The sequence below is a fragment of the Neofelis nebulosa genome, chromosome 5 (assembly GCF_028018385.1).
Source record: "Neofelis nebulosa isolate mNeoNeb1 chromosome 5, mNeoNeb1.pri, whole genome shotgun sequence".
In the NCBI taxonomy this organism is placed as follows: Eukaryota; Metazoa; Chordata; class Mammalia; order Carnivora; family Felidae; genus Neofelis; species Neofelis nebulosa.
This window is the reverse complement of record NC_080786.1, coordinates 49,554,791-49,569,434: the sequence shown is the minus strand read 5'-3', so window position 1 is coordinate 49,569,434 and position 14,644 is coordinate 49,554,791.

The following is a 14,644-nucleotide window of genomic DNA, read 5'->3' as shown; positions in this document are numbered from 1 at the left end:
CCAGAGGAATGTGAAGGAAATTATAGACCATCCCACGCCAAACACAAGAGGAAAACTCTCTTAGAAGGTGGTGTAAAAAACAGATTGCAGGGGCCTCCAGATCATTTTTCCAGAATGAGAGTGGACTAGCCATGAACCATGTGTGTTTAAAGATTTTTTTTTTCCATGAAAGTGAGAAATCCATCTAGTGAAATGTTATTTTAAATACACTAAAAACCATGAAGAAAAGGTGTTATTAGTCCTCAACTGTGTATTTTGGCTGCAAGTAACAAAAGAACCTTTTCCTAGTGCCATAATCAGAAGGAAGCGGGCCTCTCGTGTGGGTTCAGAGACTTAATAAAGTCACAAAATTGCTTCTAAAGCCCCAGACATAAGCATGCATGTTCAAGGAGGATGAAAAGGAGGAACTGCTTTTATAAGGAAAAAAAAAAAAAAGAATAAACAGTAACTTTGCCTAAACTCCCTAGCATACTTTTCTCCCACCTCTCATTGGCCCAACTGTGTCACATGGCCATTCCTAAATGCAAGGGGCAGGGCTGGGAGAATGAGAATGTAGTTTTGCCAGTTTCTGTGGCAGGAACAGGAAGTGGAAAGTGTTGGGAATTCAGCACACAATGTATGCCGTACTGTGATTGGTGATGGGCACATCTTCAAGTGCCTCTGCTGCATATAGTCTGTGGGGGGGCAGTTATTAGATCCCCAGCTGGAGGCTTATTTGAGGCTGATTTCTCCCGTTAAAGGAGGACGCAACAAGAGATTTCTTTAAATTTCCTGGGCCTCTACCCTTTAGGAACTGCCCACCTGTTTTCTGCAGCTGTAAAAGTGTAGTGCCCTTTAATACAACACTATTCAGGGCGCCTGGGTGTCTCAGTCGGTTAAGTGACCGACTTCAGCTCAGGTCATGATCTCATGGCTGGTGGGTTTGGACTGCGTTGGGCTCTGTGCTGACAGCTTGGAGCCTGGAGCCTGGAGCCTGCTTCAGATTCTGTGTCTCCCTCTCTCTCTGACCCTTCCCTGCTCACTCTCTGTCTGTCTGTCTGTCTCTCTCTCTGTCTCTCAAAAATAAAATAAAACTTAAAAAATATAACACTATCCTACCCCTATTATATTATTATATTATATGTTTAACTTTAAAAATGGCTATTAGCGAGCACTTCAATAACCTTTGAGAAAATCTGTTCACTGGATATTCTAACAGTCAGAGTGACACTTTCTTTAAGAAATTGCCTGATGGTAAGTCCGTCTGGCTTGAGTTACTTTGATTATTTCAGTACCTTTGGGAGCTTGGAAGGCATTCCTCATCCCTTGAATATTAAAGATTTGTGTATGACCTTTCTGCCCAATCAAATAATGAGTGTAAGCCAAGTCTTGTAAAATGAAAGCAAATACTCTTAACCAGGAAATACAGTTTTAATAAGGTGTTTGCCTGCCATTACCCCAAAGCATGCCTTCTCTCCAACAGGTTTATACTGTGCTAAAGAACAATTTAGATAATTCTCTCATTAAAACCCAATGTTGATAATTTTTAGATGATTACCTTTTTCAAGAAATACATTGTACTTAACATTGCAAAGCCATTCAGCAAATTGGTATTTATAATAATTTGGTGCAGGTGGCATTTCAATGTCACTAATTGCTGTGGATTGTCATGTTTGGCTATTCCTTGCTAAAGTTCCTTCTAGCTCCATCAAATGTCCTGTGATTCCATGGGTGATCTTACTTATTTATTTAATTTCAATTTTTTTAAAGATTTTATTTTTAAGTAATCTCTACAATCAGTGTGGGGCTTGCACTCACAACCCTGAGATCAAGAGTCCCAGACTCCACTGAGGAAGCCAACCAGGCGCCTCACAGGCATTCATATTTAAAAAACTAAGCCACAGTTGACTGAAAGTCTGAATTTGCTATTTCTTTTGATCTCAAATCCAGGTATGTAAGTTTGATCTTAGGGTGAGAAAGTGGCCCACCCAAAATATTTATTCCACCTAATTCTCAATATCCCCTCAAGAGGAGACAGATGTTTTTTTTAAGTCATCAATAGGGAATCCTTTGAATGTAGATTGCCATGGAGGGGGTAATACCTAATATTGATGGGAAATAACAGTCTTGCTCCTCCTGGTGTTGGAGTAGAAATTAGATTAGTAAAAGAGATTAACAGAAAGATGGAAAGTAGTCTTGCTGGAGGTGGATATTCTTCACTCACTCAAATATGCATTTTTTTATGGGAAGGACAATCATCCATCCTAGAATTCACAAAGTCTGTCTATTCAATTACTCATCTGGCAAATGTTTATTGAGCAACTGCTTTATAAAAGACACTGATACAAAAAGAACCTTCTTTTCGTATCTATTCTCCTCATATTGGGGATGAGAATATGGAGGGCCGAGAGGCAATGTTTTACAATGTTTTTAGAGCCAGAGAAATCCATAATTTAATAACATTTACAAAGATGTCTCAAACCTGAAGCAGATACAGATGGAACTGAGTGTGTGAGGTAGCCTCACACCCAGCAGCCCAGCTGCTCTCCTCTCCCTCTGAAGTCTCTCCAGGTTGCAGCGTGAACATTTTTGCCGAAGGGATGAAATGAGCCCCCTCACTGAATGGCATCCCTTCTGAAGAGCTGCCACTCATATAGCTCAGCTGTTTGACATCAAGACCCCTTACATTCACTTAGTGGCCTGGTCAAGGTTGTTGACATCCAACCTCCAGGATTTTTGCAATAATCGTGATGTCCCAGAGAGGTGAATGGGGCAGAGGTGAGAGACCTCCTGTCTGGCACCAGGGTCGCAAATTGAAATGTTTACAAGAGCATATGCCAGCAAGGTACTTATATGAACTGACACAGTGGGGAAGAGGGGAACTGTGCTGCACATGCTCCATCGAAAGGAGATAGCTCTTCAACTCCGGTTCCCTTCTGCCCAGATGTTCTCATTTTTCAAGAAAAGCCAGAAATCCAGGGCGCCTGGGTAGCTCAGTTGGTTCAGCGTCCAACTCTTGATTTCAGCTCAGGTCATGATCTCATGGTCATAAGATCAAGCCCCTAAGTCAGGCTCTGACCTGACAGCATGGATCCTGCTTGGGATTCTCTCTCTCCCTCTTTCTCTCTCTGCCCCTCCCCCACTCATGCTCTCTAAATAAATAAATAAACAAACATACATTAAAAAAACAGAAGCCAGGGGGAGGAGCCAAGATGGCTCAACAGCATGGAAGTGTTTTGGGTGTCTCGCGTCCATGAAATACAGCCAGACCAACACTAAACCATCCTACACACCTAAAAAACTGACTGGAGGATTAACACAGCAATATGCACAACCTGAACCACAGAATTCAGTAGGTACGCGGCACAGATAAGTAAACTTGGGGGGAGAAGGCGCAGGAAGGGAGGTGCTTTTGTGAGAGGAGAGAGGACGGAGACTCAGGGGAGAATATGGGAAAAGCACCCCTCCCCCAAAGCAGCTGGAGAAAAAGTGGAAAATTGGAAACCGCTGCAGGGACTAAACTAAAAAGGGAGAAAGAAGAAAGGAGAGGGTTTAAATTCCAGTAAGACTATAAACAAGGGGAGTGCAGAGTCTACAACTCCACAGCCCGATACCTGGTGGTGCTCTGGTGGAAAGGGCGAATCCCCAGGAACAGAGTGCAGTCCGAGAGGTTCTCAAGCCACATGGGGAAAAGTGGTTCCACTGCTGGAAGGACATTTGGTAGAGACTGTTGAAGCCATCTGGTACCAGTTGACCCCGGAAGGCAGCCACATTTGCTGGTGTTGGGGCAAGGTCGTTAAGGGTGAAGCCTGGTGCCAGGTGTTGTGATTTTCCTTAATCCTGAAACGCTGCTGCTACACTGTCTCGTGAACTTTTTCTGGGACGGGCTGGCACCTGGCCAAAGTCTCGGGGCACCGGCAGCAGCAGGGTCCAGCAAGTGTTCCTGGGTGCAGCTGACATTTGGCCATTGCTCATTCTGCCACTGCTTGGTGAGACCCTCCTGCAGAGGGGCAGAACGGTTCAAAGCCGCAGTCCTTCAGAAGTAAGGGGCCGGGGAAGGCAGCCACATCTGAGACAAAATTCGGGAGAGAGGTACTGCCTGGGGCCTCATCACGGAGAGGGAAAAAGCGGGGAGTAGCCGAGAGCTGAACACAGAGGATGGGTGCGCGATTGCTGATCCCGGAAAACAGACTGGGTAACTGAGTATCGCCATTTTTACAGCTCCCGCGCATGCGCAAACGCACCTACGAGCCCCGCAACAATCCACCTCAGTAGGATAGCAGCGCCATCTAGTGGAAAGCGGAGCCGTTACACTGAGCCCCGCCCAACTGGGCCAACCTCGCTCTTCAAGAACACAAGTCTCACTGCTGGCTTAGTTTATGGACTATAAAGTGCAATTCAATTTTCTTTCTTTTCCTTTTTTTTTCTCTTTTACACTTCTTTTTCTTGAATACAGAAAGAGAAAAAATTCATTTTTATTTTCAATTTTTATTAAAATTTTTTCTTTATTTTTTATTACTATATTTTTACTTTTGTGTACATTTTTTCAAATTCTATTTTACTTCCATCATTTTATTTTAGTCTACTACAGTGTATTCACTTTTTCAAATTTTCAAACGATTTCTTTTTTTCTCTTTTCTTTTTTCTTAAATATAGAAAAAGAAAAAATTCATATTTATTTTTAATTTTTATTAACAATATTTTTCTTTAATTTTTTTCTAGTATATTATTTATTTTGTGTATATTTTTTCAAATTCTATTTCACCCCCATCATCTCATTTTAGTCTACTTCAGTGTATTCATTTTTTCAAATTCTCAAACGATTTCCTCCCACCCCCCTTGTTTTTCTCTAATCTGTCAAACCACTTTCAACACCCAGATCCAAACACACCTAGGATATAGCATCATTTATTCAATTTTGTGTGTGTGTGTGTTTAAGTTTTTAATTATAATATTTTTTAATTTTAATATTTTTTTAATTTTAATATTTTTTAATTTTAATTTTTCTACCTCATTAATTCCTTTTCTCCCTTAAAAATCCCAAAACAAAGGAATTCACCCCAAAAGAAAGAGCATGAAGAAACAACAGCCAGGGATTTAACCAACACAGATACAAGCTAGATGTCTAAACCAGACTTTAGAATCACGATAATAAGAATACTAGCTGGAGTAGAAAATAGATTAGAACCCGTTTCTGCAGAGATAAAGGAAGTAAAAAATAGCCAGAATGAAATTAAAAATGCTATAACTGAGCTGCAATCAGGGATGGATGCAGCAGCAAGGATGGATGAGGCAGAAGAGAGAATCAGTAATATAGAGGACAAATTTATGGAGAATAGTGAAACAGAAAAAAAAGAGGGGATTAAGGCAAAAGAGCACGATTTAAGAATTAGAGAAATCATATATAATATATATACCAAAAGCAACAAAGATGAGAAAGGAACAGAGAACACCACCAGAAACTCCAACACTACAAGCATCATAATGGCAATAAATTCATATCTTTCAGTACTCACTCTAAACGTCAATGGACTCAATGCTCCAATCAAAAGACATAGGGTAAAAGAATGGATAAGGAAACAAGATCCATCTATATGCTGTTTACAAGAGACCCACTTTAGACCTAAAGACACCTACAAATTGAAAACAAGGGGATGGAGAACCATCTCTCATGCTAATGGTCAACAAAAGAAAGCCAGAGTAGCCATACTTATATCAGACAATCTAGACTTGAAAATAAAGACTGTATCAAGAGATGCAGAAGGGCATTATATCATATTCAAGAGGTCTATCCACCAAGAAGACCTAACAATTGTAAACACTGATGTGCCAAATGTGGAAGCACCCAAATATATAAATCAATTAATCACAAACATAAAGAAACTCATAGATAGTAATACCATAATAGTAGGAGACTTCAACACCCCACTCACAGCAATGGACAGATCATCTAATCAAAAAATCAACAAGGAAACAATGGCTTTGAATGTCACACTAGACCAGATGGTCTTAACAGATATATTCAGAACATTTCATCCAAAAGCAGCAGAATATACGTTCTTCTCCTGTACACATGGAACGTTCTCCAGAATAGACCATATACTGGGACACAAATCAGCCCCAAATAAGTACAAAAAGATCTAGATCATACCGTGCATATTTTCAGACCACAGCACTATGAAACTTGAAATCAACTTTAAGAAAAAATTTGGAAAGGTAACAAATACTTGGAGACCGAAGAACATCCTATTAAAGAATGAATGGGATAACCAAGAAGTTAAAGAGGAAATTAAAAAGTGTATGGAAGCCAATGAAAATGATAACACCACAACCCAAAACCTCTGGGAGGCAGCAAAGTCGGTCATAAGAGGAGAGTATATAGCAATCCAGGCCTTCCTAAAGAAGGAAGAACTATCTCAGATACACAACCTAACCTTATGCCTTAAGGAGCTGGAAAAAGAACAGCAAATAAAACCCAAAAACAGCAGAAGACAGGAAATAATAAAGATTAGAGCAGAAATTAATGCTATCGAAACCAAAAAAACCAGTAGAACAGATCAGTGAAACCAGAAGCTGATTCATTAAAAGAATGAACAAAATTGATAAACCACTAGCCAGTCTGATCAAAAAGAAAAAGGAAAGGACCCAAATAAATAAAATCAAGAATGAAAGAGGGGAGATCACAACCAACACAGCAGAAATAAAAACAATAATAAGAGAATATTATAGACAATTATATGCCAATAAAATGGGCAATCTAGAAGAAATGGACAAATTCCTAGAAATATATACACTACCAAAACTGAAACAGGAAGAAATAGAATATTTGATCACACGCATCACCAGTGAGGAAATCGAATTAGTAATCAAAAATATGCCAAAAAACAAGAGCCCGAGGCCATATGGCTTTCCAGGCGAATTCTACTCAACATTTAAGGAAGAGTTAACACCTATTCTCTTGAAACTGTTCCAAAACATAGAAACAGAAGGAAAACTTCCAAACTCTTTCTATGAAGCCAGCATTACCTTGATCCCAAAACCAGAGACCCCACTAAAAAGGAGAACTATAGACCAATTTCCCTGATGAACATGGATGCCAAAATCCTCAACAAGATATTAGCCAACTGGATCCAACAATACATTAAAAAAATTATTCACCACGACCGAGTTGGATTTATACCTGGGATGCAGGGCTGGTTCAATATCTGCAAAACAATTAATGTGATTCATCACATCAATGAAAGAAAGGACAAGAACCATACGATCCTCTCAATAGATGCAGAGAAAGCATTTGACAAAATACAGCATCCTTTCTTGATAAAAACCCTCAAGGAAGTAGGGCTAGAAGGAGCATACCTTGAGATCATAAAAGCCATATATGAAAGACCCAATGCTAATATCCCCAGTGGGGAAAAACTGAGAGCTTTCCCCCTAAGGTCAGGAACAAGACAGGGATGTCTACTCTTGCCACTGTTATTAAACATAGGACTGGAAGTCTTAGCCTCTGCAATCAGACAACACAAAGAAATAAAAGCCATCCAGATTGGCCAGGAGGAGGTCAAGCTTTCACTCTTCGCAGATGACATGATACTGTATATGGAAAACCCAAAAGATTCCACCAAAAAACTGCTAGAATTGATTCATGAATCAGCAAATTACAGGATATAAAATCAATGTACAGAAATCGGTTGCGTTCTTATACACCAACAATGAAGCAACAGAAAGAGAAATCAAGGAATCAATCCCATTTACAGCTGCACAAAAAACCATAAAATACCTAGGAATAAATCTTAGCAAAGAGGTGAAAAAATCTGTATGCTGAAGACTATAGAAAGCTTATGAAAGAAACTGAAGAAGACACAAAAAAATGGAAAAAGATTCCATGCTCCTGGATAGGCAGAACAAATATTGTTAAAATGTCTATTCTACCCAAAGCAATTTACATATTCAATGCAGTCCCTATCAAAATAACACCAGCATTCTTCACAGAGCTAGAACAAATAATGCTAAAATTTGTATGGAACCAGAAAAGACCCCGAATAGCCAAAGCAATCTTGAAAAAGAAAACCAAAGCAGGAGGCATCACAATCCCAGACTTCAAGCTATACTACAAAGCTGTAATCGTTAAGACAGTATGGTACTGGCACAAGAACAGACACTCAGATCAATGGAACAGAATAAAGAACCCAGAAATGGACCCACAAACGTATGGGCAGCTAACCTTTGACAAAGCAGGAAAGAATATCCAGTGGAATAAAGACAGTCTCTTCTGCTGGGAAAACTGGACAGTGACATGCAGAAGAATGAACCTGGACCACCTTCTTACACCATACACAAAAATAAACTCAAAATGGATGGAAAGACCTCAATGTAAGACAGGAAGCCATCAAAATCCTCGAGGAGAAAGCAGGCAAAAACCTCTTTGATCTTGCCCACAGCAACTTCTTACTCAACACGTCTCCAGAGGCAAGGGAAACAAAAAAAAAAAAAAAAAAAAAGGAACTACTGGGACCTCATCAAAATAAAAAGCTTCTGCACAGTGAAGGAAACAATCAGCAAAACCAAAAGGCAACTGGCAGAATGGGAGAATATATTTGCAAACGACATATCAGATAAAGTGTTAGTATCCAAAATCTTTAAAGAGCTTATCAAACTCAACACCCAAAAAACAAGTAATCCAGTGAAGAAATGAGCAAAAGACATGAATAGATACTTCTCCAAAGAAGACAATCAGATGGCCAATCAACACATGAAAAAATGCTCAACATCACTCATCATCAGGGAAATACAAATCAAAACCACAATGAGATACCACCTCACACCAGTCAGAATGGCTAACATTAACAACTCAGGCAATAACAGATGTTGGCAAGGATGCAGAGAAAGAGGATCTCTTTTCCATTGTTGGTGGCAATGCAAGCTGGTGCAGCCACTCTGGAAAACAGTAAGGAGGTTCCTCAAAAAACTAAAAATAGAACTACCCTATGACCAAACAATGGCACTACTAGGTATTTATTTAAGGGATACAGGTGTGCTGTTTTGAAGGGACACATGCACCCCCCATGTTTATAGCAGCACTATCAACAATAACCAAAGTATGGAAAGAGCCCAAATGTCCATCGATGGATGAATGGATAAAGAAGATGTGGTGTATATATATATATATATATAGAGAGAGAGAGAGAGAGAGAGAGAGTATTACTCAGTAAGCAAAAAGAATGATATCTTGCCATTTGCAACTACGTGGATGGAACTGGAGGGTATTATGCTAAGTGAAGTTAGTCAGAGAAAGACAAAAATCATATGACTTCATTCATATGAGAACTGTAAGAGACAAAACAGATGAATGTAAGGGAAGGGAAACAAAAATAATATAAAAACAGGGAGGGGGACAAAACAGAAGAGACTCATAAATATGGAGAAGAAACTGAGGGTTGCTGGAGGGGTTGTGGGAGGGGGGATGGGCTAAATGGGTAAGGGGCATTAAGGAATCTACTCCTGAAATCATTGTTGCACTATGTGCTAACTAATTTCAATGTAAATTTTAAAAAATAAAATAAAATAAAATAAATAAATCACTGAGTTTATGCAAAAAAAGAGAAGCTAGAAATGTATATTTTTTATGATATTAACTAATTCAAATCTTTAACACTTTTGGAACCAAACAAAACATGTTTGTGGGCTGGCTGTCAGTTTGAAATTTCTGATTTACAACTCTGATTTTAGGCCTTACCTGAGTATCTTCTTCATTGACTGGGGTTATTGTCTTTTTATTTTTTTTTTTTAATTTTTTTTTCAACGTTTTTTATTTATTTTTGGGACAGAGAGAGACAGAGCATGAACGGGGGAGGGGCAGAGAAAGAGGGAGACACAGAATCGGAAACAGGCTCCAGGCTCCGAGCCATCAGCCCAGAGCCTGACGCGGGGCTCGAACTCACGGACTGCGAGATCGTGACCTGGCTGAAGTCGGACGCTTAACTGACTGCGCCACCCAGGCGCCCCGATTGTCTTTTTATATTCATTCCATATAACTGAGATTGCAACAGAAGTCGAGTTGAGCGATAAATAATATGGAGATTCAAATGCAAACACCACAATATAAGATGCACTAGTTATAATAATATTAACATTAAATAATGTGCATGATATTACATTCGTTAATGATGAGTTCAGTCCCTCACTATATCACCTTTGGTAAGTGACTTAACCTCTATTTCAATTTCCTCATTTGTAAAATAGGGATACATTAGTATTTACCTCAAAAAAATTGTGAGGACTAAATGAGATAATGCTTATAAAATAACTTGATGAATTAATGACATATGAGGTTATGAGCGGGATCTAAAACAGCACCCCTCTTCACTCTCTGAGATTTAAACCAGTTGAAATATAATAAAGCTATTCCATGGAGAACTAAATATCATCACTATCAATGGTAAAGGCTAGGTTGCAAGTCACATTAATTGGACTAACAAAATGGGCTTGCTAACTATCTATGTCCCATTCCTGGCCTTGAAACAATCTATCTGAGAGAAATTTTGTTTTCAGAGGAACAGACACTTAACCCAGAGTACTAACTGCCCTTGGTCCAGATGCAAAGGAAAAAGAGGCTTGGTGTCTTTGTTCACTCCCACTTTTGGTATTAGCTCTAACTGAGAAACAGTAACCAATGGCTGTCAACTAATGGTAAATGCTCCCCTCCAAGAAGAGTCAAGGGTAAAACAAGAAGCCTGGGATATTGAGGGGAAATCCTCCTCAAGGAAAAAAAGGAAAGGAATAGGGAAGAAGCAATTTCCCTAAGAATTAGTAAGTTCTCAATAAGTGGCATCTATTATAATCACCAATAATTTTCAGTGTGATAGCCTTTTAAATGAATCACAAGATAAGCCTTGCCAAAATGTAATCAATGTATCCCCAAGCAGGAATTCTGCAAACTGTGTTCTTTAGAATCTAAAAGAAAAGCTGGGAAAAATGGATCCAGGATCAAATAATTTTGGAAAAATGTGCATTAAAGAAGAAATGGATTTCTCCATCACAGGACATCTTAGAGTTTTTAATATGCTAATTAGCACTTGACATGATGATAAATACATATAATGAATGCCTCTATCTCATACTTATTTGTATTAGGACACTTTTCTTCTAGCATGTTCGTCAACATCCTAGGAACAATGCTCTGTGGATGATGGTTAGGGAAATGCTAATTTGGATTAATTTTAGGGGTGCCTGGGTGGCTCAGTCGGTTAAGCGTCCAACTTCAGCCCAAGGTCATGATCTCGTGGTTCGTGAGTTCGAGCCTAGTATCAGGTTCTGTGCTGACAGCTCAGAGCCTGGAGCCTGCTTCAGATTCTGTGTCTCCTCTCTCTACCCACCCCCGACTTGTGCCCTCTCTCTCTCTCTCAAAAATAAATAAACGTTAAAAAAATATATTAATTTAAATCAACCAATTTTCCAAATACTTAGGAAAAACACTATTACATATCATATACATCAACTTACTACAAACTTACACCAACCCCCCTCCAAAAAAAACCAAAAAAACCCTGAAAACAAAAATAAACACATGGAAATCAAAGTACACTTTATTAAATTCTCCTGCCTTTAAAAATGTGTGTGTGTGTGTGTGTGTGTGTGTTTTGACCCAGAAATTCAAATAAAAGCAGTTAATTCTCTCTTAGACAAAGGCAAAGATTTATTTTTTTGTTCAATTTGGGTACCAGTAGCCTTTGTCATTACCAGCTAGGCTCTCCTTACTGGACAGAGCTGGTTTCTGCATAGGGGGCATGATATGTACAATGTTGGGAAGAAGGGAGGATTTCAATTTAGGGTCCCATTAAATTTAGGTTTCTAATTAAAGCAAAAGATTCTTTAAAAACAAACAACAAAACTAGTTTGAGCTGCCAATTTATTGCTTTCTTCCTAACGTTTTCTTTATAATAACTAAACAAAATGGAAGCCATATGCTTTCAATTCCTTTATAATTCTTGTTCCAAATGCAGTGTAAAAATTATCCGTTCAAACATTAACTTCTAAATGGTCCTGGCTTTATTTAACCAGTTTATTCCAGCTTTGAACTTGGCAGGTATAGAGGTCTAACCAGTTTTTAAAACTATGGACGAACTGTTTCTTTGTATGACACCATGTTTCAGCCTTGGTGTTCTCTTTAATAAGAAATACAGCAACTAATATTTACAGAGTGTGTGCCAAGAACATTATTTCATGTGATGTTCACAAACATCTTCTAAAGTAGATGTGATTATTTTGCCCATTTCACAGATGGGGACTGGGGTTTATAGAGAGGCTAAACAGTTCCCGAGGCCACCTAGTTTATACAAAGCAGTGGTTTGATGGGAACTCAGGCTGTGTGCGCTTCGTTCTGTCCCTGAACCACATGTCCAGTCTAAGAGTACTTGGAGATACAGTTCTTAAAACCCATCTGGTTCTTCAAGATCTTTACAGAGTCATAAATTTGTATGAATCCAAACATGCTTTGTTTACTGTTTACATGAATGAGTCTATATTTGGTAACTCCCAGGGCGCTCTCAATAATTTAAAAACCACAATGTTCAAACTGTTCTGGGAGGAAGAGATTAATAGGAACAAAGAGTTAGCTGATGCTGTTTAATTGGGCAAGCATGAGAGGCTGAATAAAAAAGAGAAAGACTGGTTCAATTATGGATGGGATGCTACATGGATGAGAATGTAGTTGTATTCTTGAAGCTTTAAGCGGAAATGGATGGGTTGCATGGCAAAAATCCATGCCATCTAGGAACATCAAAGGATTGTAAAAGTTGCAAAGGATACTTTACAACTGAGGCCATGGTGAAATAAAAGCAGCAGAGAAGCTAAAGGCTCAGGTATCTGAAAACTGTTTTCAAAATATCTACCACAGATTAAGGTATATTGTACATGGGCACCTTTGCAGATGTGCCAGGATTTATACTTTATCTGATTTGAATTCTGAGAGGGTACATGATCATGGATGAGGATAAATCACCTCATCAAATGCAGAAAGGTTCCTTCTTTCATTTAGATAGGTTGGAGTTTTGTTTTTTCTTCTCTTTGTTGTTGCAGCTTGAGAAATGTTCTGTCATGTGAAACAGATTATGCTCTGTGAAATCATCTGAAAGAATATTAAAGCCACATTGTGGCTTTGCATGGCATGTTACTTCCTTTGGGGTATGGGAGGGAAGTGTAGTTCATGGTCTTACTAATCAAATACTCCAAGGTGAGTACCAAATTTGATCTTTCAGGAAGAAGATCCTTGAACCTTTACCAAAGCTACTATATGAGATACATACATGCCTGAAATGGAGTTCCTTCCTCCACAGACACACAGTCGCATGGAGTATCCCACATACACATCAAGTATCTATCATATGAAAGAGGACTGTGGCAAAAGCTCCATTGGGGAAATGACACTTGGTAGAACCCAGAGTAGGCAGGTTGACCTGAGGATATTAGAGAAGATGTCGCAGAGGAAGAGTCATTTGAGTTTGTGTGAAAGGATAAGCAAGATTTTGACTAGAGACAAGTAGGAGGCAGCAATTTCAAGCTTAAAAGTAGCTTCAATCAACAAGGAGGAGTGGGATTTGCAGGTAGTTAAAGGTTGCATCTTCAGTTAAAGGGTGCAGATCTAATTGAAAGACAAAACAGAAAACAGACACATTTATTTCAGATTCAGTCTGTGGATTGCTAGTTTTCAACCTTTGGGTTAAAAGATCAAAGGGCTCACAGTCAACAAACCCCATCCACCACTCAGAGCTTCAACTCAGCTTTTTTATTGTCTTTTTCTTAAAAGGTGAACAGATAATCAGGTACCTGAGAAAACTTAGCATAAAAGACAAAGGCTAAAAAACACACACAAAATGGACAATTTGAGTAAACCCAAAACTATGCATAAACATGAGAACATCGAAAGGAGAATTACCATTACTCTCCTTAGAGAGGTAAGAAAAGATATTGCATCTCTGAACCATGAGCAAGATGCTATTATAATTAAAAAACCCAACTCTTAGAAATCACAAAATACTATAGCCAGACATAAGAAAAAAAATAAGAGTAATGTTATAAAGTAGAGAAAAGATCCTATAAAGCAGACTGTATTCATTTCCTAGGGCTGCTATAACAAAATATCAGAGTCTGGGTGGCTTAAACAAAGGAAATTTATTTTCTTACACTTCTGGAGTCTGGAGGTTGAAGATCAAGATGTCACTAGGATTGGTTTCTTCTGAGGCTTCCTTCTTCTCCTTGTAGATAACCATTTTCATGTTCACATGGCATTCTCTCCCTGGGTGTGCCTGTATCCAAATTTCCTTTTCTTAAAAGTACCAGTCACATTGGATTAAAGCCCACTCTAATGACCTCATTTTAACTTAATTATCTCTTTAAAGACTCTGTATCTAAATACAGTCACATTCTGAGGTACTGGCAGATAGAACTTCAACATTTTAATGTTTGGGAAACACGATCCAGCATATAACATAGACCAAAAAGGATTAGAAATGGAAAACTGGGAGAAAAAGTAAAGAATGGTAGAAAACTAGGAGAAAAGATCCAATATCTGAAAAATATGAGCTCCAGAGTAAGAGAACAGATAAACAAAGAGGAGAATAAGTCATTAATGAAGAAATTTAACAAAAATTTCCAGAATTTTAAGACCCAA